This window comes from Scyliorhinus torazame, chromosome 1 (assembly GCF_047496885.1).
Source record: "Scyliorhinus torazame isolate Kashiwa2021f chromosome 1, sScyTor2.1, whole genome shotgun sequence".
Classification (NCBI taxonomy): domain Eukaryota; kingdom Metazoa; phylum Chordata; class Chondrichthyes; order Carcharhiniformes; family Scyliorhinidae; genus Scyliorhinus; species Scyliorhinus torazame.
In genome coordinates, this window is record NC_092707.1 from 412192684 (window position 1) to 412205769 (window position 13086).

General features: G+C 51.1%; 1 long non-coding RNA gene across 1 annotated transcript in view; it reads left to right on the forward strand.

Moving 5' to 3' along the window:
* Positions 1-13086, forward strand: part of LOC140428475 (uncharacterized) — a 122394-nt gene that overhangs the window by 15270 nt on the left and 94038 nt on the right. The window lies entirely within an intron of this gene.

Sequence of the window (13086 nt, forward strand, 5' to 3'; positions counted from 1 at the left end):
GAGTGGGCCTTGGCGGGGGCTCGTTCACAGGGTCAGTATAGACTCAATGGGCCCAATGGCCTCCTCCTGCACTGTCGGGAATGTTTCTGTGATTCTCTGATTCATTCCCATGGAACAGATTGGGTTAGTGAGGGACATTAAAGTAGTTTTGGGGATGATAATTTAGGGGCCCCTGCAGCAGACTTCAGCAAGGTTCACCCTGCGTCTCCACAGATACTCGGAGAGCTCGTCAGTACTGAGCAGTGGAAATGGCTCCATTTTATTCTATAGAAAATGGTCTCGATCCCCTCACTCTGATGGTGTTTTTAAAAAATAAATTTTGAGAACCCAATTCATTTTTTCCAATAAAGGGGCAATTTTGTGTATCCAATCCACCTACCCTGCACATCTTTGGGTTGTGGGGGTGAAACCCACGCAAACACAGGGAGAATGTGCAAACTCCACACGGACAGTGACCCAGAGCCGGGATCGAACCTGGGACCTCGGCAACGTGCTAACTACTGCGCCACCGTGCTGCCCTCCTGATTCCAGGGATGGCAGGACTGACGTATGAGGAGAGATTGATTAGGTTAGGATTGTTTTCGCTGGAGTTCAGACGAATGAGGGGGGATCTCATAGAGACTTATAAAATTCTATTTATCTAATTCTAGTCGCCGTAAATGCCATCTTATTGATCGAGATCGGAACTCCTCTGAACCTTGAATGAAAATTTGAATGGAACCTCTGCCCCTCCCACCCTTTCCTCAGTCTCGTCTGATCCCTAATTGGCAAATATGTCTCCTGCAAGAAGACTACTTCTGCGCGGAGATTCCGCAAATGAGTAAACACCCGAGACCTTTTAACCCGACCATTACCCCCTCACCTTCCCTTTCTGTGGTCCACCTTGAACTTGAACACAGGGAGGTTCTCTCACCCTCTGTATGGCGGTGGGTAAGTAACCTGGGGCTGCTTGCACATTGTTATGTTTTTTAGTTGATTTTCTGGATATTGGGGGTGATGTGTATTTTTAGTCAGATTTTCCTGTTTAAGAGTTGGGATAGTTTGGGGTTCTCATGGTTCAATGGGAAAATACAGCGTCAGAGACAACACTGAGCCTCCAGCTCAGTGATCCCACTCTGAAACTCCAGCGGGCGGCAATCTACAGACACAATTGTCTCTGTCTTCATATTCAAAACATCACATTGTCCCGGTTCAATGACGAGGAACAGTTATTGAAAAGAGTTATTGGAAGACTGATGCCACCTGTGGGATTACTCCCCACAGTGAGGTCAACACCATCAGTGTGAGGGACAGCACGGTATCACAGTGGGTTAGCACTGTTGCCTGACGGCGCCAAGGACCCGGGTTCGATCCCGACTCTGGGTCACTGTCCGTGTGGAGTTTGTACATTCTCCCTGTGTTTGTGTGGGTTTTAAAAGTTTATTTGAAAAAAACTCCCTGGAATCAGTCTGGTAAACCTTTACTGCTCACCCTCGAGAGCAAGAACATCCTTCCTCAGAAAAGGAGGCCAAAACTACACACAATATTTAATAAATGTTTCATTAAAGTTTTCCAATGAACGTTTTACATAACAAAAATAGGAATACAGATAGTAATAAACAATAACAAGAAACATATCCCAAAGTTTACAGTGAAACTACTGACCCAACAGAATTTTTTTTAAAAAACAGAACAAGGTGGGTTTTGTCTCCATGCCCAACTCACATTGTTTCAACAGTACCCCCACCTGAACCCCCCGCCCCTCCCTCCCAGGATGCTGCTGCTGCTGACACTTACGGCTCCCCTCGAAAGTCAAGGAAAGGTTGCCACCGCCGGGAGAACCCCATCAAGGACCCTCTCAAGGTGAACTTTATTCGCTCCACGCTGAGGAACCCCGCCATATCGCTAACCCAGGTCTCCACACCCGGGGGATTTGAGTCCCTCCACATGAGCAAGATCCGTCACCGGGCTACCAGGGAGGCAAAGGCCAGTACCTCGGCCTCTTTCGCTTCCTGCACTCCCGGATCCTCCGACACCCCAAATATCGCTACTGTTGGACTCGGCTTCACCCGAGTGTTCAAAATCCTGGACATCACCTTCGCAAACCCCTGCCAGAGTTCTTTAAGTGCCGGGCATGCCCAAAACATATGGGCATGGTTCGCCGGACTCCCTGCACATCTCGAGCAACTGTCCTCCACCCCAAAAAACTTACTCATTCTTCCCGCCGTTATATGCGCCCGATGCACCACCTTAAACTGGATTAATCCGAGCCTGGTACATGATGAGGAGGAGTTCACCCTGCTCAGCGCGCCGGCCCACAGACCCTCATCCAGCTCCTCACACAGCTCCTCCTCCCACTTGCCCTTCAAATCCTCCTCTGAGGCTTCCTCCACCTCCTGCAGCTCCTGATATATGTCCGACACCTTCCCCTCCCCTACCCAGATGCCAGACACCACCCTGTCCTGGATCCTACGAGGGGGTAGCAGCGGAAATGTCCCCACCTGTTTTCTAAGAAAGTCTTGAACCTGTAGGTACCTGAACGCATTCCCCGGGGGCAGGCCGAACTTCTCCTCCAGCACCTGCATGCTAGGGAAAGTCCCGTCTATAAACAGGTCTCCCATCCTCCTAATACCTGCCCTATACCAGCCTTGGTATCCCCCATCCAACCCACCCAGAGCAAATCTGTGGTTATTCCATATCGGGGTCCACACCGAGGCCCCCTCCTCTCCCCTGTGTCTCCTCCACTGCTCCCAGATCCTCATTGCTGCTGTCACCACCGGACTAGTGGTGTATCGCGCCGGCAAGAACGGCAGCGGAGCCGTAACAAGTGCCCCTAGACTGGTGCCTCTACACGACACCACCTCCAACCGCCCCCACGCCGCCCCCTCCTCCATCATCCATTTCCTGATCATGGCCACATTGGCCGCCCAGTAATAACTGCAGAAGTTCGGCAGAGCCTGTCTCGTCCCCCGGTGCAGACTGAAATATTCCGACCTTAGCCGGTTTGTGGACACACTCGCTGCAAGGGCCTGATACAGCAACTTGACACACCCTATAAATCCCTCCCCAAATCCAAACCTGCCTAGTGCGTCCCACAGATACTCCCACTCCACCCTGTCAAAGGCCTTGTCCGCGTCCATCGCAGCCACCACCTCCACCCCCCCCCCCCCCCCCCCCCCCAAGCCATCATGATAATATTCAGGAACCTCCTCACATTCACGTTCAGCTGCCTGCCCTTAACAAACCCCGTCTGGTCCTCCCCAATCACTCCCGGGACACAGTCCTCTATTCTGGTGGCCAGAATTTTTGCCAACAGCTTGGCATCCACGTTCAGGAGCGATCTCGGCCTGTAGGACCCACACTGAAGCGGATCCTTCTGCTTCTTCAGGATAAGCGAGATCAATGCCTGCGACATTGTCGGAGGGAGGATCCCTTTCTCCTTTGCCTCATTGAAGGTTCTCACGAGGAGCGGGCTCAACAGCTCCGAGAACTTCTTATAAAATTCTACTGGGAAGCTGTCCGGGCCCGGGGCCTTGCCCGTCTGCCTGCCTGCCGGCCCCCTGACTACCTCCTCCTACCCAATCTGGGCCCCCAGTCCCTGCACTCGCTCTGCTTCCACCCTTGGGAACCTCAACCGGTCCATGATCCGCCTCATCCCTTCCCCCTCCCCGGGGGGGGGTGGGGGGGGGGGGGTGGGTTCCGACTTGTATAACCTTCCATAGAACTCCCTGAAGACTTCATTGACCCTCTCTGGGCTCAGCACCATGTTGCCTTCCCTATCCTGCACTCCTCCAATCTCTCTGGCCGCCTCCCTCCTGCGCAGCTGGTGCGCCGCCTTCTCCCCATACTCATAAACTGCCCCCTTCGCTTTCCTCAGCTCCGCCTCCGCCTTCCCCGTGGACAGCAAGTCAAACTCCGCCTGTAATTTCCGGCGCTCGTTCAACAGCCCCCCTCTGGGGCCTCCGCGTACCTCCTATCTACCCTGAGTATCTCTCCCACCAGTCTCTCCCTCTCCGCCCTCTCCTTCTTCTCTCTGTGGGACCTAATGGAGATTAACTCTCCCCTACTGACCGCCTTCGGAGCCTCCCAAACCACTGCCACTGTCACCTCTCCTGTGTCATTTGTTCCCACATAATTCTCAATACTCCTCCTTATCCGCACGCACACCTCTTCGTCCACCAGCAGCCCCACATCCAGTCGACAGAGAGGCCGCTGACCCCATTTCACCCCAGTCGCAGGTCCACCCAGTGCGGGGCATGGTCCGAGACCGCAATGGCCGATCTTTCTACCCCCTCCACCCTCGGGATTAACGCCCTACTCAACACAAAGAAGTCTATTCGTGAATAGACTTGATGGACATGGGAGAAAAAGGAAAACTGCTTCATCCTTGGCCGTGTAAACCTCCAGGGGTCCACTCCCCCCCCATCTGGCCCATGAACTCCCACAAGGCCCTGGCCGCCGCCGGCCTCTTTCCCGTTCTGGATTTGGAACGATCCAAGCCCAGATCCAAGACCGTATTAAAGTCCCCTCCCATAATCAGTTGACTTATCTCCAAGTCCGGGATCCTACCCAGTACACGCGTCATAAAGTCCGCATTGACCCAGTTCGGGGCATATATATTCACTAACACCACCCGAGCCCCCTGCAGCTTGCCACTCACCAATATATACCTGCCCTCCTTGTCCGCCACGATACTCCCCGTCTCAACCGCCACTCATTTACTGACCAAATTAGCCACTCCACTGGTCTTTGAGTCTAACCCCGAGTGAAACACCTGTCCAACCCATCCTTTCCTTAGCCTCATCTGGTCCGCGAGCTTTAAGTGCGTCTCTTGCAACATGGCCACGTCTACCTTCAACCCCTTCAAATACGAGAACACGCGGGACCGCATGACCGGCCCATTTCCGGCGAAAAGCTGTGACCTGAGTGGCTGGTTGGGATTCTAACCTAAATTTTTTTGAGTATTTGGGAACTAATTAAACATAATAACTTAATTATAATTTAGAGGATATCTAAGCCAGAGATCGGAGAATATTATAGTTAGCTATCGCATTTCTATTAGAAATCTAGTGCTAGGAAACAGATAGTTGACAGTAACTTTGAAATTTAAAAAAAGTATTTATAAAAAAAAAAAAGACAAATTTTAATTTTAATTAATTGACGCAATGTCAGTAAGAGGGGTGCTGTGCTCTGACTGTGAGATGTGGCAGGTCCGGGAGGCTTCCAGCGTCCCGGATGGCTTCATCTGCAGAAAGTGCACCCAACTGCAGCTCCTCACAGACCACATGGTTCGGTTGGAGCAGCAATTGGATGCACTTAGGAGCATGCAGGTGGCGGAAAGCGTCATAGATCGCAGTTATGTAAGTGTGGTCACACCCAAGGTGCAGGCAGAGAAATGGGTGACCACCAGAAAGGGCAGGCAGTCAGTGCAGGAATCCCCTGTGGTTGTCCCCCTCTCGAACAGATATACCCCTTTGGATACTGTCGGGGGGGATAGCCTATCAGGGGAAAACAGCAGCAGCCAGAGCAGTGGCACCACGGCTGGCTCTGATGTTCAGAAGGGAGGGTCAAAGCGCAGAAGAGTAATAGTTATAGGGGACTCTATAGTCAGGGGCACAGATAGGCGCTTCTGTGGACGTGAAAGAGACTCCAGGATGGTATGTTGCCTCCCTGGTGCCAGGGTCCAGGATGTCTCCGAACGAGTAGAGGGAATCCTGAAGGGGGAGGGCAAACAGGCAGAGGTCGTTGTACATATTGGTACTAACGACATAGGCAGGAAGGGGCATGAGGTCCTGCAGCAGGAGTTCAGGGAGCTAGGCAGAAAGTTAAAAGACAGGACCTCGAGGGTTGTAATCTCGGGATTACTCCCTGTGCCACGTGCCAGTGAGGCTAGAAATAGGAAGATAGAGCAGACAAACACGTGGCTAAACAGCTGGTGTAGGAGGGAGGGTTTCTGTTATCTGGACCACTGGGAGCTCTTCCGGGGCAGGTGTGACCTGTATAAGATGGACGGGTTGCATCTAAACCGGAGAGGCATAAATATCCTGGCCGCGAGGTTTGCTAGTGTCACACGGGAGGGTTTAAACTAGTATGGCAGGGGGGTGGGCACGGGAGCAATAGGTCAGAAGGTGAGAGCATTGAGGGAGAACTAGGGAATAGGGACAGTGTGGCTCTGAGGCAGCGCAGACGGGGAGAAGTTGCTGAACACAGTGGGTCTGGTGGCCTGAAGTGCATATGTTTTAATGCAAGGAGCATTACGGGTAAGGCAGATGAACTTAGAGCTTGGATTACTACTTGGAACTATGATGTTGTTGCCATTACAGAGACCTGGTTGAGGGAAGGGCAGGATTGGCAGCTAAACGTTCCAGGATTTAGATGTTTCAGGCGGGATAGAGGGGGATGTAAAAGGGGAGGCGGAGTTGCGCTACTTGTTCAGGAGAGTATCACAGCTATACAGCGAGAGGACACCTCAGAGGGCAGTGAGGCTATATGGGTAGAGATCAGGAATAAGAAGGGTGCAGTCACAATGTTGGGGGTATACTACAGGCCTCCCAACAGCCAGCGGGAGATAGAGGAGCAGATAGGTAGACAGATTTTGGAAAAGAGTAAAAACAACAGGGTTGTGGTGATGGGAGACTTCAACTTCCCCAATATTGACTGGGACTCACTTAGTGCCAGGGGCTTAGACGGGGCAGAGTTTGTAAGGAGCATCCAGGAGGGCTTCTTAAAACAATATGTAAACAGTCCAACTAGGGAAGGGGCGGTACTGGACCTGGTATTGGGGAATGAGCCCGGCCAGGTGGTAGATGTTTCAGTAGGGGAGCATTTCGGTAACAGTGACCACAATTCAGTAAGTTTTAAAGTACTGGTGGACAAGGATAAGAGTGGTCCGAGGATGAATGTGCTAAACTGGGGGAAGGCTAATTATAACAATATTAGGCGGGAACTGAAGAACATAGATTGGGGGCGGATGTTTGAGGGCAAATCAACATCTGACATGTGGGAGGCTTTCAAGTGTCAGTTGAAAGGAATACAGGACAGGCATGTTCCTGTGAGGAAGAAAGATAAATACGGCAATTTTCGGGAACCTTGGATGACGAGTGATATTGTAGGCCTCGTCAAAAAGAAAAAGGAGGCATTTGTCAGGGCTAAAAGGCTGGGAACAGACGAAGCCTGTGTGGCATATAAGGAAAGTAGGAAGGAACTTAAGCAAGGAGTCAGGAGGGCTAGAAGGGGTCATGAAAAGTCATTGGCAAATAGGGTTAAGGAAAATCCCAAGGCTTTTTACACTTACATAAAAAGCAAGAGGGTAGCCAGGGAAAGGGTTGGCCCACTGAAGGATAGGCAAGGGAATCTATGTGTGGAGCCAGAGGAAATGGGCGAGGTACTAAATGAATACTTTGCATCAGTATTCACCAAAGAGAAGGAATTGGTAGATGTTGAGTCTGGAGAAGGGGGTGTAGATAGCCTGGGTCACATTGTGATCCAAAAAGACGAGGTGTTGGGTGTCTTAAAAAATATTAAGGTAGATAAGTCCCCAGGGCCGGATGGGATCTACCCCAGAATACTGAAGGAGGCTGGAGAGGAAATTGCTGAGGCCTTGACAGAAATCTTTGGATCCTCGCTGTCTTCAGGGGATGTCCCGGAGGACTGGAGAATAGCCAATGTTGTTCCTCTGTTTAAGAAGGGTGGCAGGGATAATCCCGGGAACTACAGGCCGGTGAGCCTTACTTCAGTGGTAGGGAAATTACTGGAGAGAATTCTTCGAGACAGGATCTACTCCCATTTGGAAGCAAATGGACGTATTAGTGAGAGGCAGCACGGTTTTGTGAAGGGGAGGTCGTGTCTCACTAACTTGATAGAGTTTTTCGAGGAGGTCACTAAGATGATTGATGCAGGTAGGGCAGTAGATGTTGTCTATATGGACTTCAGTAAGGCCTTTGACAAGGTCCCTCATGGTAGACTAGTACAAAAGGTGAAGTCACACGGGATCAGGGGTGAACTGGCAAGGTGGATACAGAACTGGCTAGGCCATAGAAGGCAGAGGGTAGCAATGGAGGGATGCTTTTCTAATTGGAGGGCTGTGACCAGTGGTGTTCCACAGGGATCAGTGCTGGGACCTTTGCTCTTTGTAGTATATATAAATGATTTGGAGGAAAATGTAACTGGTCTGATTAGTAAGTTTGCAGACGACACAAAGGTTGGTGGAATTGCGGATAGCGATGAGGACTGTCTGAGGATACAGCAGGATTTAGATTGTCTGGAGACTTGGGCGGAGAGATGGCAGATGGAGTTTAACCTGGACAAATGTGAGGTAATGCATTTTGGAAGGGCTAATGCAGGTAGGGAATATACAGTGAATGGTAGAACCCTCAAGAGTATTGAAAGTCAAAGAGATCTAGGAGTACAGGTCCACAGATCACTGAAAGGGGCTACACAGGTGGAGAAGGTAGTCAAGAAGGCATACGGCATGCTTGCCTTCATTGGCCGGGGTATTGAGTATAAGAATTGGCAAGTCATGTTGCAGCTGTATAGAACCTTAGTTAGGCCACACTTGGAGTATAGTGTTCAATTCTGGTCGCCACACTACCAGAAGGATGTGGAGGCTTTAGAGAGGGTGCAGAAGAGATTTACCAGAATGTTGCCTGGTATGGAGGGCATAAGCTATGAGGAGCGATTGAATAAACTCGGTTTGTTCTCACTGGAACGAAGGAGGTTGAGGGGCGACCTGATAGAGGTATACAAAATTATGAGGGGCATAGACAGAGTGGATAGTCAGAGGCTTTTCCCCAGGGTAGAGGGGTCAATTACTAGGGGGCATAGGTTTAAGGTGAGAGGGGCAAAGTTTAGAGTAGATGTACGAGGCAAGTTTTTTACGCAGAGGGTAGTGGGTGCCTGGAACTCACTACCGGAGGAGGTAGTGGAGGCAGGGACGATAGGGACATTTAAGGGGCATCTTGACAAATATATGAATAGGATGGGAATAGAAGGATACGGACCCAGGAAGTGTAGAAGATTGTAGTTTAGTCGGGCAGTATGGTCGGCACGGGCTTGGAGGGCCGAAGGGCCTGTTCCTGTGCTGTACATTTCTTTGTTCTTTGTTCTTTGTTCATTCAGGCCCCTCACGTTCCATGTGATCAGCCTGCTTGGGGGGGGGGGGCGGGGGTGGTGGGGGGGTAACCATCCCTCCATCCCGCCGACTAGCCATCTCCCTTTTTCGGCCAACCGCGTGCCCCGGCCTCCCTCCTCCAACTCTCCCCCCCGGCCGACTCTCCATCCATACCCCTCACCTGGCTCCCCTTCAGTCAGCAAAGCAGCACCCCTCCCCCCCCCCCCCCAAACCCCCCCCCCCCCCCCCCCCCGGCCAAGCATCCGCTTAGCTCTGGTTTCCCCCCCATTTTGCTTCCGTGAGTCAGCTCACCCATGCTGACCCCGGCCGCTCCCGCCTCTATATATCCACCCTTAACTTGTTGCCCCCTTCGGGCCACCCTATCCCCCCCCCTCCCCCACAGGGTAGAGGGGCAAGCGCCATCTGGGACCTCCCCGTGCCCCGGACAGCCCGTCCCGGGCGATTCCCACCCCCTAGCACCGAACACCTGTAAAACAAAACACCTGGAAAACAAGCAAAACAAACAACAAACCCCAACCAAACTAGGGCAGACGTGCCCATAAACTTATGCTTTACCCGCGGTCCTCCCCTCGGTCCCTACACACCCGCACATTTCACCCCCATACAACAGTCCCTTAGTTCAGGTCCGGCTTCTCCTGCCTGATGAACGACCACGTCTCGTCTGGGGTATCAAAATAGTGTTGCCTGTCCTGGTATGTTACCCACAGTCTCGCCGGGTGCAGGAGCCCAAACCTCACCCCTTTGGCGTGAAGGACCGCCTTTGCCCGGTTAAACCCTGCACGCCTCCTCGCCAGCTCAGCTCCCAGGTCCTGGGAAATTCGGATCTCGCCACTCTCCCACTTCCTGCTCCGCTCTTTCTTCGCCCACCGCAGGACTCGCTCCCGGTCTGCCAAGCGCTGAAACCGTATCACCATCGCCCTCGGTGGTTCGTTTACCGTCGGCTTTCCAGCGAGAACGCTGTGCGCCCCATCCAGCTCCAAGGGCCGTGGGAAGGCCCCCGCGCCCATCAGCGTCCCCAATATTGTGGCCACGTACGTGCTCGCGTCCTCCCCCTCCGCTCCTTCAGGAAGGCCCAGGATCCGCAGATTGTGGCACCGAGATCTGCACTCAAGGCCATCCAGCCTCTCCTGCCATCTGTTATGGAGCGCCTCGTGCGCCTCCACTTTCACCGCCAGGCCCAGGATCTCGTCCTCGTTCTCCGCCACCTTCCTCCTCACCTCCTTGATCTCCTTTTCCTGCGCCTTCTGGGTCACCACAATTCTCTCCATGGCGGCCAGCATCTCCCTTTTCAGCTCCATGAAGCAGTTTTTCAGGAGCTCCTGCTGTTGTCTGGCCCACTGGGCCCACACCTCCCGATATTCTCCGGCCGCCATTTTGTCCTGCCGGACCTTCTCGACCTTCTTCCCCGGGTTCGCGCATCTGCCGGCTCCGCACCTGGTCCTCTCCATGCACCAGCGGGGGGGGGGCTCTCCCACGTCTGTTCCCATGCCGGTCCCTCCTGTTAATTGCCGCCGCCGCTCCTTTTAGCGGCCCAAAACACCGATCCCGGCGGGAGCTGCCGTTCGCGTGACCTAGCAGGTCATGGCCGCTACTGGAAGTCTACACACAATATTTAGGTGTGGCCGCACCAAGGCCCTGTATAATTGCAAAAACACATTCCTGCTCCTGTACTCAACCTCTCGCAATGAAGGTCAACATGCCATTCGCCTCCTTTACCACCTGCTGTACCTGCATGCTTACCTTCAGCGAATGGTGCACAAGGACACCCAGGTCCCGCTGCACACTCCCCTCTCCCAATTTACAACCATTCAGGGAGAAATCTGCTTTCCTGTTTTTGCTTCCTCACACTTATCCAAATTATACTGCATCTGCCATTGATTTGCCCACTCGCCCAACCTGTCCAGATCATGCTGTAGGATCGCTGCATCCTCATCACAGTTCACCCTCCCACCCAACTTGGTGTCACCTACAAACATTGAGATGTTACATTTTGTTCCCTCATCCAAATCATCAATATCTCTTGTGAATAGCTGGGGTCCCAGTATCGATCCGTGTGGTACCCCACTAGTTACTGCCTGCCAATTTGAAAAGGACCCAATAATCCGTGCTCTTTGTTTCTGCTCTCCCAACCAGTTTTCTATCCACCTCAATACACTTCCCCAATTCCATGCACTTTAATATTGCACGATAATTTCTGATGCGGGACTTTGTCAAATGTCTTCTGAAAGTCCAAATATATCACATCGACAGGCCCCTTGTCAACTCTACTACATACATTTTCAAAGAATTCCATTTGATTTGTCAAGCATGATTTCCCCTTCATAAATCCCTGCTGACTCTGACTGATCTTGCCACAGCTTTCTAAATGTCCCGCTACAAAGTCCTTGATAATGGATTTGAGAATTTTCCCCACTGCCAATGTTAGGCTTACTGGTCTATAATTCCCTGCTTTCTCTCTGTCTCCCTTTTTGAATATTGGAGTGACATTAGCCACCCTCCAATCAGCAGGGACTGCTCCAGAGTTTATAGAATCCTGGAAGATGACCACCAATGCATCCACTATTTCCAGAGCCACTTCCTTCAGTATTCTGGGATGTAGATTATCAGACCCTGGGGATTTATCCGCCTTCAGTCCTATCAATTTCCCCAACACCATTTCTCTCCTAATATTGATCTCCCTCAGTTCTTCCCTCTCACTCAGCCTTTCAATCTCCAACATTTCTGGTATCTAATTTGTCCTCTTTTGTGAAGATAGAACCAAAGTATGTATTCCATTGCTCAGCCATTTCTTTGTCACCAATTATACAATCCCCCATTTCTGTCTGTAGGGGGCCGACATTTGTCTTTACCAATCTCTTTCTCTTCATGTATTATAGAAACTGTTATAGTCTGTCTTTATGTTCCCTGCAAGCTTACTTTCGGACTGTATTTTCCCCTTGTTAATCAATCACTTGATCCTTTTTTGTTGAATTCTTTACTGCTCCCAATCCTCAGACTTATTATTTTTCTTGGCCAATCTGTGTGCTTCTTCCTTGGATCGGATACTATCCCTAATTTCCTTTGTAAGACAGGGATTGGTCCTCTTACCCAAGCGAGACAAGCGAGGCCAGCAGCGCGGGTTCAATTTCTGTACCAGTGACAAATCCCAAATTTCTTTACCCGTCATTCTGGCCTCAATAAAAGTCGAGATGGATTTGCAGGTACAGCCTTAGTTATTTTATTTAGCTTGCAAGCTTGTTTCATTTCACAGAAGCATAGGACACATCTAGTCTCCTACATCCCGGAAAGCGAATGAACAAAGAGACAAAGGGATCTTTGCAAATCAATTCAAATGGTATCAAGTTTCACATACACGATTCCCATAGGTCAGCCTATACCCCTCCTGGCCTAGTCAGACATTCTGATTGGCTCACTTCCAATCCCTTCCTCTGGCCCCTATTACCCAGCATCCTTTTCTCCTCCATTGGTGGACACACCTCTTCCTGCTTTGCCATGCGGTCTGAAATCCTTTGTCTGTGAACTCACCAGAATGAGACTGGCCTATCTCTACATTACAGTAACTAATATCTCTAAAGTAACTATTTTATATCACATTCGTCATTCCCTCCTTTTATCATTCCATGATAACCAAACTATCCAATCCATAGCTACGGTCCCTCATCTAAAAAGATCTGTCACTGCATTTCCAATTCCTGGCGTAGCCCCCCTTCATCTGCTGCACCCTCATAGATTTTGACAGCTAAGATTTTAGGGGCGTTGATCTGTTCCAGTGTACCCCGCATTCTACCCATCACATATTTAAGGATGGCTGGGCCCACAAACATGCAGCCGATAGCCACCACTAAATACATGACCATATTTATCAACCAGCCCTTTCAACCTCCAAATCCCCAGTTACCCCAAGTGCCAGGATCCTGCATTCCGTCCAGGTGATCCCGTATGTGATCCATTAATTTAGTGATGTTAGCGGTCAAGTC